The 14,017-nt window shown below is 49.7% G+C and overlaps 1 protein-coding gene across 4 annotated transcripts in view; it reads left to right on the top strand.

Annotated features, from left to right (window-relative positions):
• Positions 1–1,555: 1,555 nt before the first annotated feature.
• The window catches only part of TNS1 (tensin 1), a 153,088-nt gene continuing 140,626 nt past the window's right edge, over positions 1,556–14,017 (top strand). For 3 of the 4 annotated variants that reach the window (XM_080933461.1, XM_080933460.1, XM_080933462.1), the window contains exon 1: positions 1,580–1,630. The gene's annotated coding sequence lies outside the window, so the exon portion shown is untranslated. Of the gene's footprint in view, positions 1,631–14,017 lie in introns of all 4 variants that reach the window. The other variant, XM_080933463.1, reaches the window with a different exon arrangement.

The raw sequence follows: 14,017 nt of genomic DNA, 5'->3' as shown, positions 1-14,017 counted from the left end.
GGGCCCTTTCTCCTGCTCCAACAGTTGACAATTGATGTAGATTTGGGGGTGGGCCAGCTCAAAGCCCAGCATCTGAGTCCTGGGTGGTATTTGAGCTGGTCACCCTGCTTGCTCACCCTTATCTACCGCTAGGGCAAGCTCTCTCCAGCACTGCTCAGCCCGGTCTACCCACTGGTACCATGGCAGGAGGCAGGGTCACTCGCTTGCTGTCATAGCCTTGGTCAGCTTACCCACACCTAGACCCAGCTCCTCTGTGTTGCCTAGTTGGGGCACTGGACACTTATTAAGCTCTTACTGTATACCAGGCACAGGAATGGTGGGGTGGGAGCAGTGGTGGTGAGTGGGTCTCTGTAGTCTGTGGCCAGCAACAGGGGTGGGGGTAGGGGTTTTCCCAGGTTCAAAACAGAGGTTTGCCCCAGCCTTAAGATCCCTGTCCCAAGGAAGGCATGAGGGTGGGGGAGGGTGCTAGTGTGAGGGGAATGAATACCTTTTGGAAGGGAGGGAGCTGCCACCTAGGGTGGGGAGCCAAGCTCCTGGAATCTGAAAGAGGCCAAGTTTAGCGGGATATGGACCGCATGGTGATGCATATGTGCCTACGGATGATGGCCCTGAGCTGCTTTGTGGGCTGCCAGGGTTGGCACAGCCTTGCTCAGCCCTTGTTGAGTGACAGGCCTGAGCTGGGCCAGGACAGGGTGCCAGTGACCAAGGTGACATCCAGTCTCCACCTTTCTGGCCAGGCTGGCTGTGGGCAGCTCCAGAGCCTTTGGCGGAGGGGCCTCTGAACCTCTACCCCCAGGCCCTCTAGGAAAGGAGCAGCTGAGAATTGAATTTGGGGGTTCCCTTGTCTGCTGCCCTGTTTCTGTCATCACTAGGCTCTCCTGTCTCAGTCAACCTAGAGACCAGGAGACCCAACTCAGCTCAGAGCCCAGGTCAGAGGCCCTCAGCTACTGGAACCTCCTCCAAGTGCCAAGTGCCCTGGGGGTGGGGCAGCAGAACAGGGGACATTCCTGGCTTCTGGAACCTGATAGGAAATTTGATTCCAGCTTCTGTGGTGGGAGGGAGAGCTAGTTCTCTAAGTGTGTGTGTCTGTGTGTGCGTGCGTAGTAACATGCAGGGAAGAACTTTGTGTATGTGCACACATGTCCTGTGCCACAGATCCCAGGGTCTCTGCAGCATAAGTGTGTGTGAAGCTCCGAGCATGGTGTGTGTGTGTGTTGGGGGGGTGAGAGGTGGGAGGGGAGGGCCCCAAATTTTGTGTGTGCCCGCGGGTGGGTGTGCCCGGGCCTCTGGCCTAGGGGAGTGCACGTGTGACAGGCCCGCCTGCTGTCGGGTGTGAGGGGAGAGGCCCCTTGCTCCTCTGTGCCGCTGGCACTGGGCCTGGGTCCCCACCACCTCAGCCTGGCGGGGCTCCAGCGGACGCCCTCAGGGTACGCACCCGTGCTCCCCGTTCTTTCTCCCCGCAGTCCCCCCTCCCTTCTCCTTGTCCCCCCTCCCCCTGGCGGGCGTGGAGGGCCGGGGTGGGAGGAGATTGCGCCTGAGTTTCCATTTCATACCTCGCGGCTAAAAACTTTCTTTCTGTCTCGCTCCCACAGTCTGCAGCTTCTCCTGTCATCGGAAATGCCAGGCCAAGGTAAGGGGCAGTCGGTCTGGGTAGGGGCGGGCTGGGGCGGGGTAGGGTAGCTGCTCTTTGTTTATACAGAGCACCGGGAGCGAGGGTCAAGGTGAAGGCCAAGGCCGCGGAGGCGCTGGGCGTCCTGGTCCCACCACGCACTGCCTGCACGGCCCCACTGGGCCAGCCTGGGGTAGCCCGGTCCACTGCTTGACAGAGTGGGGGCGGGGCCGTGGAGTCGTCTGACACGGTGCTACCCATTCTTCATGGGCCAGCTCTCCATTCGGGTGCTTAATTTCTCCAGTATTTCCTAGCAGGTTGTGCAGAAGAGGGAAACTGAGGCAGGAAGACAGGAGCGATTGCTGGGCCCTTGATTGCTCAAACGTCTTTTTGGCCTGGGCAGAGAGGGTGGTGGGTCCACTTTGTGGAGTAATGGGGTATAGGAAGGTGAAGGGGTGTCATGAGTTAGGAAAGAAACTGCTGGCAGGTGACTTGGTTTCATGGAGAGCAGTTCAAAACCTACTAGAACTCTCCCTGCTGGCCCTTCCCCATCGTCTGCTTAGACTCAATGCCGCCCCGCCCCCTCCCTGCCTTTCACCTGCCCTTGTTGTATAAACTTGACCTCTGGCAGGAGCCCAGGTAGAAGGCCATGGAGCCTTCAGCAGGGAAGCTAGGCAGTGAGTCTGTGCCTAACTCCCCCAGGCTTTGTTTCTTGCTAGTTGAGTGATGTTAGGGTGTCAAGGCTCTAACTGAAGCTCCTTGAAAGCTGTCCCAAGGATATGGGGACAAGAAGCCCAGCTTTCAAGGTGTTGTGAGTATTAAGTGAATTAAAGGCTGTGAGTGCTCAGCTAAGTGCTAATGCACCAGAAGTGCTCAAAACGAAGTGGAAAGAAACAAAAACCTGCTACTGAGGGACAAGCAGGGCCTGGTTGAGAGGAGAAGGGACCTTTGATGGAATGTCAGGTCTGGGAGAGGTCTGCCCTTCCTGTGAGGTCTTGAATGTGCTGTGAGCACTCCCTGGAAGAGATGCATTTCTCTGACTGTAAACTCCTGGTTTCGAAGACCCTGTGACTTGCAGTAGGAATATGGGCTATCTGTCTGGGTCAGCTTTATCTTTGGGGTGGTGGGATGTGCCTCCCCTCCCCCATTGTCCTCTTGGCTCAGTTCATGTGGGACGGAGTTCTCTACCTTCCAAATTGATTGCAATTCTCCTCTCCTCCCTACACCTCCTTGTATTGGCGTTTCTCAGCAGAAATGAACATTTGTTCTCTGTCGTAGGCCTAAGCTTCAGAAAGTACGCCCAGTATGTGCGCTGTCACATTTAATTTTGTAATCCCGCAGGCCAGAACACCGTGTTGCTTTACAGTTGGAGAAACCGAGTCACCAGAATGTGTGGGTGTTCTCTGCCATAGCCTTTCGCTCCCCATTGGTTGTCCTTCCCTGTCCGCTGGATCGAGTTTCTCCCTCTGGCCTGTGTTTCTCTTTTAGTACCCATCTCTTACTAGTAGCAGGAGACACGGAGGAGGGTTAAGTGATGGATATGGCACCAGTGAAAAGTTAACTGGGGGTTTGGTGGCTCAGAAAGATGTGACAGATACTGAAGATGACTTTTAGGGATGACCTTATGCCTGATGGTCCTCACCCACGCTGGGGGTCCAGGCACCCCAGGCTGTAGCAATCCCGAATTGCCCAGCCAAGGAGACCAACTAGAAAGGGAGGGGCTGGGTGGGGCACCGCCATATAGATGGAGCTTTTCATAGGATTTTCCTCTCTAGGAAGTGGAACCTCCTGGTGGTGTGTACTCCACCCAGCTGGCAAGACTCTCCCCAAACCACAGCTCTTACTGCAGCCCTGCCTCTCTCTGCCTCCGACAGGGAGGCTGAGTTCTGTACTGTGGGTCTGTACCTAGATCAGCTTGATGGCCATCTCCTCCATTCCCTGCTTCTAGAGCATTCACCAAGCAACTGGCCAGCCCTCTCTGTGTAGAGGACACTGCTCTGAGGCAGCGAAGAAGAGGGTCAGGCAGGATTAGCCCAGCGTGAGTTCTTAGAGGAGTTAGCTCAAGTGGAATCCAGAAGATGTTTCTGGTACCTAAGGGGGAGAAGAGAAAATGCAAAGGCCCTGGGGTGAGGTGAGCTTGCAGGAAGATCAAGTGCAAGCTGGGGGGTTTAGAACACTAGAAACTAGACTGGGCTGCTGCTGAGACGCTGTGTTGCGCAGGGGTGAGGACAGGCCCAGAAGCTGCTTAGTGGCAACCACTCAAGACTATCCAGTGTCCTCTAGCTGCTGGTGTAGCCTTCAGAATCATGGGGTGATGGTGAACAAGGGGCCTACTGGGGTGCCTTTCAAGTTCCAGAGTCTTGCTAGTGGGTGGGATGTTGGGTGTGAGAGGGAATGACTGACTCATAGGTCTTTGGCCAGAGTGACTGGGGACATGTGGCTTCATTTACTGAGTAGAGGAAGTGTGGGAGAAGGTTCCTTGAAAGCACTGTGGGGATTTTCCTTTGTTTTTCGTCTTTCTCCATTTTTCTCCCTTCTCTCCATTGGCCAGTCTTCTTGCTGGTTCTTAATTCATGCCTTCTAGAATGTTCCTGGAGTATGAACCCATGCTTGTCTGGGGCTGGGACATAGATACACAGTAATATAATGTAGCAAACCTCCTTAAATTTAGAAGATCAAAGCAGAAAAAAAAAAAAAACCATTTGTGTTTCACAGGGTTTCTGCATCTGGAGTTGGAGAAGGGCTTGCTGGCTAACTGTGGGCATAGCATGGCAGCCAACCAACACTGTCTCCACCATTACTATCCATATTAGAGACTGAACTCGGGGCCTCAAACATGCCAGGAAAGCCCACAACCATTGAATTACATCCCTAGTCTCTTCCTACTTTTCTTTGAGATAGGGCTGTTTAGGCACACCTTGAACTCTGCTGTAGCCCAGGCTGGCCTTTAACTTATCATCCCCCTGTCTTAGCTTATAGAGTAGCTAAGATGACAGGTGTGTACGATGGCAGGGGAGAGGGGAGGTACTGAGGTTCAAACTTTATTAGAAACTGGCCACAGCTACCCAGAGAAAAGGGCCAGGCAGAGGGATTCAGGGAGGTTGCCCGAGTGGCAGAGTACATCTCTGATGATACATAATCATGTTCCCTCACCAGCATCTGCTCAGGACGTCCCAACGTGCAAGATACCCCCATTCATTTTCACAGCCTGGGTGGTGGGTGGGGCTCATGGTAACCCTATTTTACATATCCACTATTGAAACCTAGCAAGGGTGGACAGTGGGGCTCTGGTATTTCTGTACAGTGGGCTTGTACCAGGGTTGACCAGGTGAGAAGGGACCAAAGAATAAGGGCAAGTGAGAGAAACAAGGGTTTGAGAGAGAAGGGACTGGAATTTCAGGATGGTTCCAGCAAACTCCTTTTCCAGTTCCGATAGATGCCAATTTTCTCACAGCCCCTCACCCTCATGCCTTTTGGGATTATTACCTGTACCCCATTTTTTTCTGCTGTTGAGGATTTTAAATGAACAGCTATGAGTTGCTTCCCACTCTTAAAAAACTTAAAAAAAATTTTTTTATATGTACAGTGTTTTGCCTGCCCATATGTCTGGGCACTACTTACCTACCTCCTGTCTGGAGGCTCGAAGAGGGAGTTAGAGTCCCTGGAACTGGAGTTAAAGGCAGTTTTCAGCCACCATGGGAGTTAGATGCAGGTCCTGTAGAAACTTAGCCAGTGTTCTTAACCACCGAGCCATCTCTCCAGCCCTGCACCTCCTCTAGTGTAGATTTCCTTTCCTGTTACAACCTCCATTGTATTTGTGTGTTGTTATTTTCAGTTTTAGAGTTACAGAGTTGCAGAGGTACCACAGGGAGTTACAGAATGTCGAGCCCAGGTTCCCTGATAAACTTGTAAGCAGAACCTTGCTGTCCTGTGGCTCCAGATCAGTCATGGCTCCTCCTAGAAAAATATTCTTGGTCCTCTGTAGGTCAGATGGAGTGACATGAAAGGACCAGGGCCTGGGTGTACCAGCATTGGGCGGCTGGCATTTCTCACCTGCTTGCTTCCCTCAAGTTTTCTCCTGTGTTTGGGCCAGGCCTAGGAGGGGAAAAGACCACACCAGTGACTTAGTCTTCTCTCTGGCTGTGATGGTTTGTATATGCTCAGCCCAGGGAGTGGCACTATTAGAAGGCGTGGCCTTGTTGGAGTAGGTATCTCACTGTGGGTGTGGGCTTTAAGACCCTCCTTCTAGCTGTCTGGAAGCCAGTATTCTGCTAGCATCTCTCAGATGAAGATGTGCAACTCTCAGCTCCTCCTGCACCATGTTTGCCTGGATGCTGCCATGCTCCTACCTTGATAATGGACTGAACCTCTGAACCTGCAAGCCAGCCCTAATTAAATGTTCTTCTTAAGGGTTACCTTGGTCATGGTGTCTGCTCACGGCAGTAGAACCCTAACTAAGACATCAGTGTACAAAGGGCTCCAGGTTCACCTTTAAGTTCCTAAGGAAAAGGTAATACGGTAAGGAACCCACTTCCACTGCAGCCCCACTCTTGATGCTAGAGCCTCATTAACAAACTCACAGCCTTCCTTGAGGAATCAATTCCTTACCCACCAAGAATAGCCTAGCGGGAGGGGTCTTGTGGCCCCAGGATCGGTCAGTGGCTCTGAGCCTTTTGGAGTGTATAGGCTCTTTGGCCTTGGAGACAAGACTATTGTGTTTCAATCTCGATTGTATCGGTGATACTCACTGTGTGACCTTGGACAAGTCTCAGTGTCTCTAAACCCATCCTCATCTGTAACATGGTGATTATCATGGTATCTATATCATGGGGGTCTTGCAAATACCGTGAGTGCAAATACCAAGCTCAAAATATAGTGCTTAAGGAGTTATGAATATTGATTGACTTTAGTTTATTCTTCCTACCATCTCTTACCTCATGTAAGGGGGAGGGGATATGAGAGCCCAGCCTAGCTGGCTGAGGTGATGATGTCAAGACTAGACATTCACACATGTGCTGTATCTCCTCGCCTGTCTCTCTGTCATCAGGGAAGAGCAAGGTCACCGCATACGCCACTGTCGTATGGCTTTGACAGTTTGCCTCCTCATGACACCTAATGAACATGGCAGCCATGGCTTGAGGCCTTGTATGGATGCTGGAATCACTGGGACACTTTAACACAGACACCTGGGCTGTGCTCTGCATGGCGTGAGTCGGCACTGGGGTTCTTAAAAAGTGGCCGACTGTGGCAGGGCTGGTTTTAGCCAAGCTTGGTATGGCTTTTTAGCAGGTTTGCTCTGAGGTATTTGCCAGAGAGAAATAAAAGCATTTCTGCTGGGTGGTGAGTGTACAGATGCTGAAGTCACGAGGGAGCCAAACTGGGGAAAACTCATATTTCACACTAGTGAACAGTGGGTGAAGAAATAGTGATACAGTCTGCAGTGTCAAGGAGTTGGGGCTGGGGATGTGACTCGGTTGGGAGAATGAATGCCTAATGCAGGAAAACGTGGGTCCTAGCCCCTGTGCCTCATAAACCAGATATAGTGATGCATACATCCTGTGATCTCAGCACAGAGGAGGTGGAGGCAGAAGAATCAGGCGGTCAGCATATCTTCATTTACATAGCGAGTTTGAGGCCAGTCAAGGGTACATGGTGCCCTATTTATTTCTTTCTCTTTCTCTTTAAAAAAAGATTAATTAATTAATTAATTAAATGTATGTGAGTACACTGTAACTGTCTTTGGACACATCAGAAGAGGGCATCAGATCCCATTATAGATGGTTGCGAGCCACCATGTAATTGCTGGGAATTGAACTTAGAACCTCTGGAAAGCAGCCAGTGTTCTTAACCACTGAGCCATTTCTCTGGCCCATGGCTGCACTATTTAAAATAAACAAATAAAGGTATGGGCTAGTCTTACACACAGGGGCACGGAGGACACTCAGATTTGGTGCTGGCTGAGAGAAACCAAACCCAGAAAGGGTGCACACAAATTGAACAATCTGTTTTCTATAGATGGACAGAATTCCAATAAAGACTATCCCAGTAGATAGTGGGAGCAAGAGGTTGGGGAAGAGCGCCATCTGATAGTTTGGAGACTGCGTGGGCAAGCAGAACTGTTTAGCTATCAAAGTGAACATATACCTGTGAAACCTCTCAAGCTCTCACCTGTGAAACCTCTTGAGCCCTCCTAGCACCCAGGCAGTGGAGTCAGGAGGATTAAAATGTCTCAGAAAACCAAACCAGGAGGCAGGGGAGATAGCTCAGTCATCAGTGTGCTTGATATATAAACATGGGGTCCTGAGTTCAGATTGTCAGTGCTCAAGTAAAAGCTGGGCATGGTGATGTGTGTTTCTAACCCCAGTGCTGGGTGGTAGAAGCCAATGGCTCCTTACAGCTCCCGGGCCAGCCAAGTCTACCCAATCAGTAAGTTCTAGGTTCAGTATGAGACTCTGTCTCAAGAACTTAAGTTGAAAAAGCAACCAAGGAAGATGACTTCTGCTTCTCAAAGCCTATTGATAAGTATTTCAAGTATTGATTTTCAAATACTAGGAATAGCCTTGTCTTCCTGAGATAAATCTCATTTGGCAGTGGTATATAACTCTTGTTATATGCCACTGGACAAGATCTGCCAGTGTTTGGATGAGAATTTTGCGTCTATATTTATGAGAGATTGGGTTCTTGTTTAATTTTCTTACAATATCTTTGGTTTGAGTAACAAGATGAAACTGGTCTCAGAATGCAGTGAGACATTTTCTCTGCATCCTGTAGCTGCTTTTAAAAAAAGATTTATTTATTTTGTATATAAGTACACTGTAGCTGTCAGGCACACCAGAAGAGGGCACCAGATCCCATTACAGATGGTTGTGAGCCACCATGTGGTTGCTGGGAATTGAACTCAGGACCTCTGGAAGAATAATCAGTGCTTTTAACCACTGAGTCATCTCTCCAGCCCAGTAGCTGCTTTTCTATATTTTTTTATTTTGTTATGTTTTTAAAACAGGGTCACACTATGTTGCCCAGGCTATACCAGAACTCAAGAGAACTCCACCTACCCACCCACCCATTTACCATTTCAGCCTTTCAAGTAACTGGGATTACAGATGTGTGTACTGTACCTTACTTCTCTTTCTTTTTTGGAAATGTTGCAGACCACTGATGTTGATTATTCTTTAGATGTATGGTAGAATTCATGTATTATGCCTTCTGGGTCTGGAGTTTTCTTTGCACATAAGTTTTTATTGCTCATTCAATCGATATGTTGTGGGACTATTCAACTTTTCTATTTTTTTTTTGGGTCAGATTTAGTAGTTTGTGTCTTTCTAGGAAACACATCTAATCTATTATAGTTACCTAGTTTTGTTGATGTATATAGTGTGCCTTCTTTCCTTTATTTACTTATTTTTTATTTTTTGTGGGGTCACTTATGATGTCATCTTTTTAATTTTTGGTTCTGGTCCTCTCTCTCTCTCTCTCTCTCTCTCTCTCTCTCTCTCTCTCCCTCCCTCCTTTTCTTCCTTTCTTCCTTTCTTTCTTTCCTTCCCCCTCCTCCTTTCTCCTCCTTCCCCCATCTCTGGCCATGTTAGCTAGCGATTTATTGATTTCTTTCATCATTTAAAAGAACCCACTTCCCCCACCCCTTACCTTTAAAGGATTTCCCATTGTAATGCCATTTATCCAGTGTCTGTGCACTGTTCTAGAAGCACCACACATGAAGCCGGTGTGTGGCCAGGCTCTCAGACGAGAGTGCTGAGGAATCCCTGCAACAGCCCCACGGCTGGCAGGAGGGAAAAATACTTCCAGTGCAGGTTCGCGTGTTTGGCTCCAGAGCTCGGTGGCTTTCACTGTGCAGTGGACCTCTCTGTTGCATGTGCACACGGTACCATCTCTGGCTAGACTCCATTACTAAGGAAAAGGTTATGGTCCAGGGCTTCCCTTTAGTAAGCCTCAGTAGCCCCTGGCTACCCCCTTCTGCTTTGTTTAGAATATCACTTGTCTGGGGCAGGGATCCAAAGAACTGTCTATTACTTACTCCCGGTGACTCTGATCCTGGATCTCCTGACAGCACCTGAGCAGCCCACAGTGTAGCCCCTGGAGAGTTCTTACCTCTGCTGGTTTGCAGGAAATGCGGTGCAGAGGTGTTCTCCAGGCTTTGCCTGTGGGAGGGGGCCCAGGTGAGGTGAGTCTTGAGAAGCCCTCACCTCTCTCTTACGTGAAAAAATTGTGAGAAGTTGTTGCTGTTCTCTCTTACCCACTGCTGCTTGCTTCCCCAGGATATTTCTGAGGCAACAGAGTTTAGCGCTTCTATGTGTAGGGGTAACATAGGCTTGGAGTGTGTTACATGTAACATACCCTCCCCATCCGCAAGGACAAGGTTAGGGGAGAAATTTATACTGAGTCCCGGCTGGCTTCTTACTTTCCTTAGTACTAATTTCTCTTTTCTTTTTTTTTTCAGCGTGGGGAGGCATTTCTGACGCTGGCCTGTGTAAACATCACATGGCAGTTCAAAAGTCAGAAAGGACTCAGGAGTTCAGAAGGGTGGGAGGGAAGACACAGACCAGAGGGAGATGGGAGATGGAGGACTGAAGGCAAGAAGAGGGAGGAGGGGGATCATGGGAGACACAAACCATAGGAAATTTTCTGGGGGAGCACAGGTCATCACAGCCCTATAGTGGGGTATAGGGAAGGTTGGGGTGTATAGCAGGAGGTGGAGGGCAGAAGAATATTTAGGGGACCCACTCTTCACCAGTCTCCCAGAGGCTTTTGGGGCCTTTCATTCCCTGGACTTGGTAAGTAGGCAGATAACACTCATAGTGTCCTGCCTGCTGGGGCACCAGTGGAGGTGAGAGAGGCAGTTGGTGCTCCATGCCCTGAGATATAATCTGGGACCAGGGGGCTCTATTCAGGCTTTGCCTAGAGGCCAAGGTTTGGTGTTAAATCACTGACCTAATCTCCCAGCCCCCAAACACAATAGCAGGAGAGGTGGTAGGTGAGGTTGGGGCGCCTGGCTTTAGACACTGATGGTCCTGACTCTTTCACTTACATGATCTGTGTTCTGTCGGCGAATGCTCACTCTCTGAAATCTGTTTTTTCTCCTTGGGGTAAAAATGGCCCTAGAAATATGGTGAAATGGCTCAGCACGTAAAGTGCTCACCATCAACTTAGGAACCACATAGTAGGAGAGAACTGACTCTTCAAGCTGTCCTCTGCATATGCATGTGTGTGCTTGTGCATACAGCACACAGACGTGTACACACACATACACTGGCACACACACATGCACATATGCTCATGAGCACTCACACGCACACACACATACTCAGAGAGAGAGAGAGAGGGGCGGGAGCTGAGGCAGAATACTGCAAGTTCAAGACAGCCTTGACTACAGATGAGTTCAAGGTCACCTTATTAGACTTTCTCCAACAGTAAAAGGGAAGAAAGGTGGGGTGTATCTTAGTGTGAAAGTGGGTGCTTACTTAGGACTTGCAAGGCTCCAGCTTTAGTCCTTATCAGCACACAGGTGGAACATGGGTACATTGATCTTGATCTTGCTGTCATGCTGACCTCGCTAGGCTGGTGTAAGGATTAGGCAGCTTGTAGATACAATCCTGGTATATGATATAGACCCTTGCTCATTCAATGACTGTTAATCTAATATTCTGACATCTTAGGAGTATAAGGTACAAAGTGTCCCCATAATAATGTTAGGATTCAAGGCCCCAGGAGATCCACAGTGTCATCTGAGGGTAGTTCTACAGAATGACACCTTACATACCTGCAGTCACCTGCTGACTGGCCAGACTTCCTTCCTGGTTGGTCTTCCTTTTTGTTCCACACTGCTGAGAACGCTCAGGGGGTGCTGGTGTCTGGCTGATGTATGACTTGGCAAGCTGTCCCCTGCAGTAAGCAGGGGGTGGATGTTCGTGGGGGGCCATTAGGAGGAGAGGGGTGTGTATGCCTTGGGCACAGTGCAAGTCACAGATTAACACCCTGGCCTGTCCCCACTGGTCCTGTCCCAGAGCACCCAAGCGAGGGTGCCCAGAGGTGGCTGGGTTCTAGCCAGGTTCTGTGGAGCACAGCAGGGGGCAGGTCACTCCTGGGTCATGGGAGGGGCAGCCAAAAGCCTCTTCCAGTCCATGGAAACTCACAGGGCTTGGGTTCCACTACCAGGCCAGTTACAGAGATCCTGTGTCTTTGAGCTCATGGGATCCACGGAACCCAATCCTTAGGACTTCTGGGTAATGGACATTGATGTGCCCACTGGGGCAGATGAGGAAGTGGGCTGGGAAGTTAACTGTGCTCTCATGGCCAGTGAGATTGGCTTGAGGTCCCCAGATTTGAGTTTAGGACCTGGGGCGGGGCTTTGTAGACTCTGATCTGACCTCAGGTCTTGCCTTTACTAGCTGGGATTTGGGGGCCTCTTTGTGATTTGAATTCTTCATGTCTTTCCTCATGTGTTATGGTAAGAATCAAATGAATTGGTGCATATAAGAGTGCTTAGAGGTAGGTAAATGCTGGTGTTTGTTAACATCACTCTGCTCCAAGTGCAGTCTGAAGGTAGAGGCTGCAGACTGTCCTCATGCTCTGCTGAAAGCTCCTTATCCTCGCAAGAAAGATGTCACTGGGTCTTATGAGGTGGTGAGCTCTCAGCAGCTATGCCATGGAGAGGAAGGCCGGATTGGCGGCAGTCGGTCTCTTGTTTGGCGATCTGTGGGGCTAGATAGAGTCAGCACTGGTTTATTTCCTGCCTCTGCTGATGCAGAAGTGGCCGTGGGCCATTTTGGCAGTGATTTGGTTCTCACTGATGAACGTGTCTGCTGGCAAGGATCTTGGTGTGGATGAAGTCAGCGAGGTGCAGAGTGGATTCTGCAATGCGTGGTGTACTGTGGCTAGTGATTTCTAACCATGGTGGCTGTTCACAGGATGCGATTTGGCCTGTTTGAGGCTCCCAGCTCAGGAATACGTGAGTCACTTGATCTTCAGGCCAGGTGTGATTGTTATGTGCCCAGGGCAGCTTATACGTCTGACCTTTCCTTTGAGGTGCCTTAGGGCTTTGTGGAGCAATTCTTGGATGGAGTTCTTTCCCTCTGAAGACTTGATTCTTTCGTGTTCTCTGGTTATTGTAACCCTAGTCTGGGTCCATGCTTTTAGAACATTGTCCCCGTGTGTGCGGATGTGTATCTAGTGGCCACAGAACAACCTCAGGTGTCACCCGCACGAGCACTGTCCTTCAGACAGGACCACTCACTGGCCTGGACCTCATCAATAAGGTTAGAACCGTTGGCTAGCTTGTCCTTAGAGGTCCTTCTGTTTCTGCTCTCCCAAAGCTGGGATTACCAGCATGTGTCATCAGTGGGGACACTTTTACATGGAGATCGAAATGAGATCCTGGTGCTTGCTGACTGAGCCATATTTCTATGTTCCACTCCCCACCCACTTTTTTAGCTTTAATTTTTTTCAGTCGATTTCAGATTTACGAAAGATAAAAAAAATTCGTGAAAGGGATTCAGAATTTTCCTACAGCTTTCGCTATGCCGTGTTAAGTCAGACTCAATCACGCCACAGTGTCCATTGATCGGATACTACCAGAGAACACTAGATACTACCAGATACTTCTAGACAGAACTGAGTAGGATTCAGCCAGCATTCCCATGACCATCCTGGAATCCAGTCAGGGACTCCACAGTGCAATAGGCTTCATGTCTCCTTGATCCCTTAGCCTAGGAAAGCCCTTCCATCTGTATTGTTGCTCATGGCTTCAGCTGTGTCAAAGGAGGGCTGGCCAGTTACTTGGAAGATGTGCCTCAGTTTGGGCTTGATTGTCTACTCCATCACATCTACACCTGCTAATTGTAAAGAACTGTCACTTATTTACTGGCTGTTTCTCAACACAGTCACCTGTCTTCGTCCATAGGTCTTTTACGTTATAGGCTGTAGTCTGGGGTTGCTGAGGGGGCTTGATCCTCACACAGTGCTTGGCTGTGTATGGTGTCAGGAAACCCAAGAAAGTTGAATGTATCCTGTCTGCTGAGGAGTTTATTATGAAGTCTTCCCAGGACTGCAGGCTGGCAAGCGTGGGGCATGTGTGGTCAGCCAATGGGCTGTGAACTCAGACAGGGCTGCTGTGCTCTATTCTGTACGTAGAGCCTTTTACTTCCCAGACTATCTCAGTGTTTGCTCCTCAACAGACTAGAGGAGGGCCAGCCAAACGATCGCAAAGACACATGCACCATCCACAAGGTGGCTGATGGTAGGTGTCTTTCATATCTGTAATATGAATTCACAGCACTGCTGAGACTGTGTTTGATTCGCTCCCTGGAAACAGCCTGCCAAGGTGGTGTAGAACTCACCATCGTACATACTCATCCCTGCTGTAAGGAAACCGAGCTGTTTTGTGGAAGGGATCAG

The sequence above is a fragment of the Micromys minutus genome (assembly GCF_963924665.1).
Source record: "Micromys minutus genome assembly, chromosome: 19".
NCBI lineage: Eukaryota > Metazoa > Chordata > Mammalia > Rodentia > Muridae > Micromys > Micromys minutus.
Note: the sequence above shows the minus strand (reverse complement) of the source record. Positions and strands in the feature narration are given on the sequence as shown.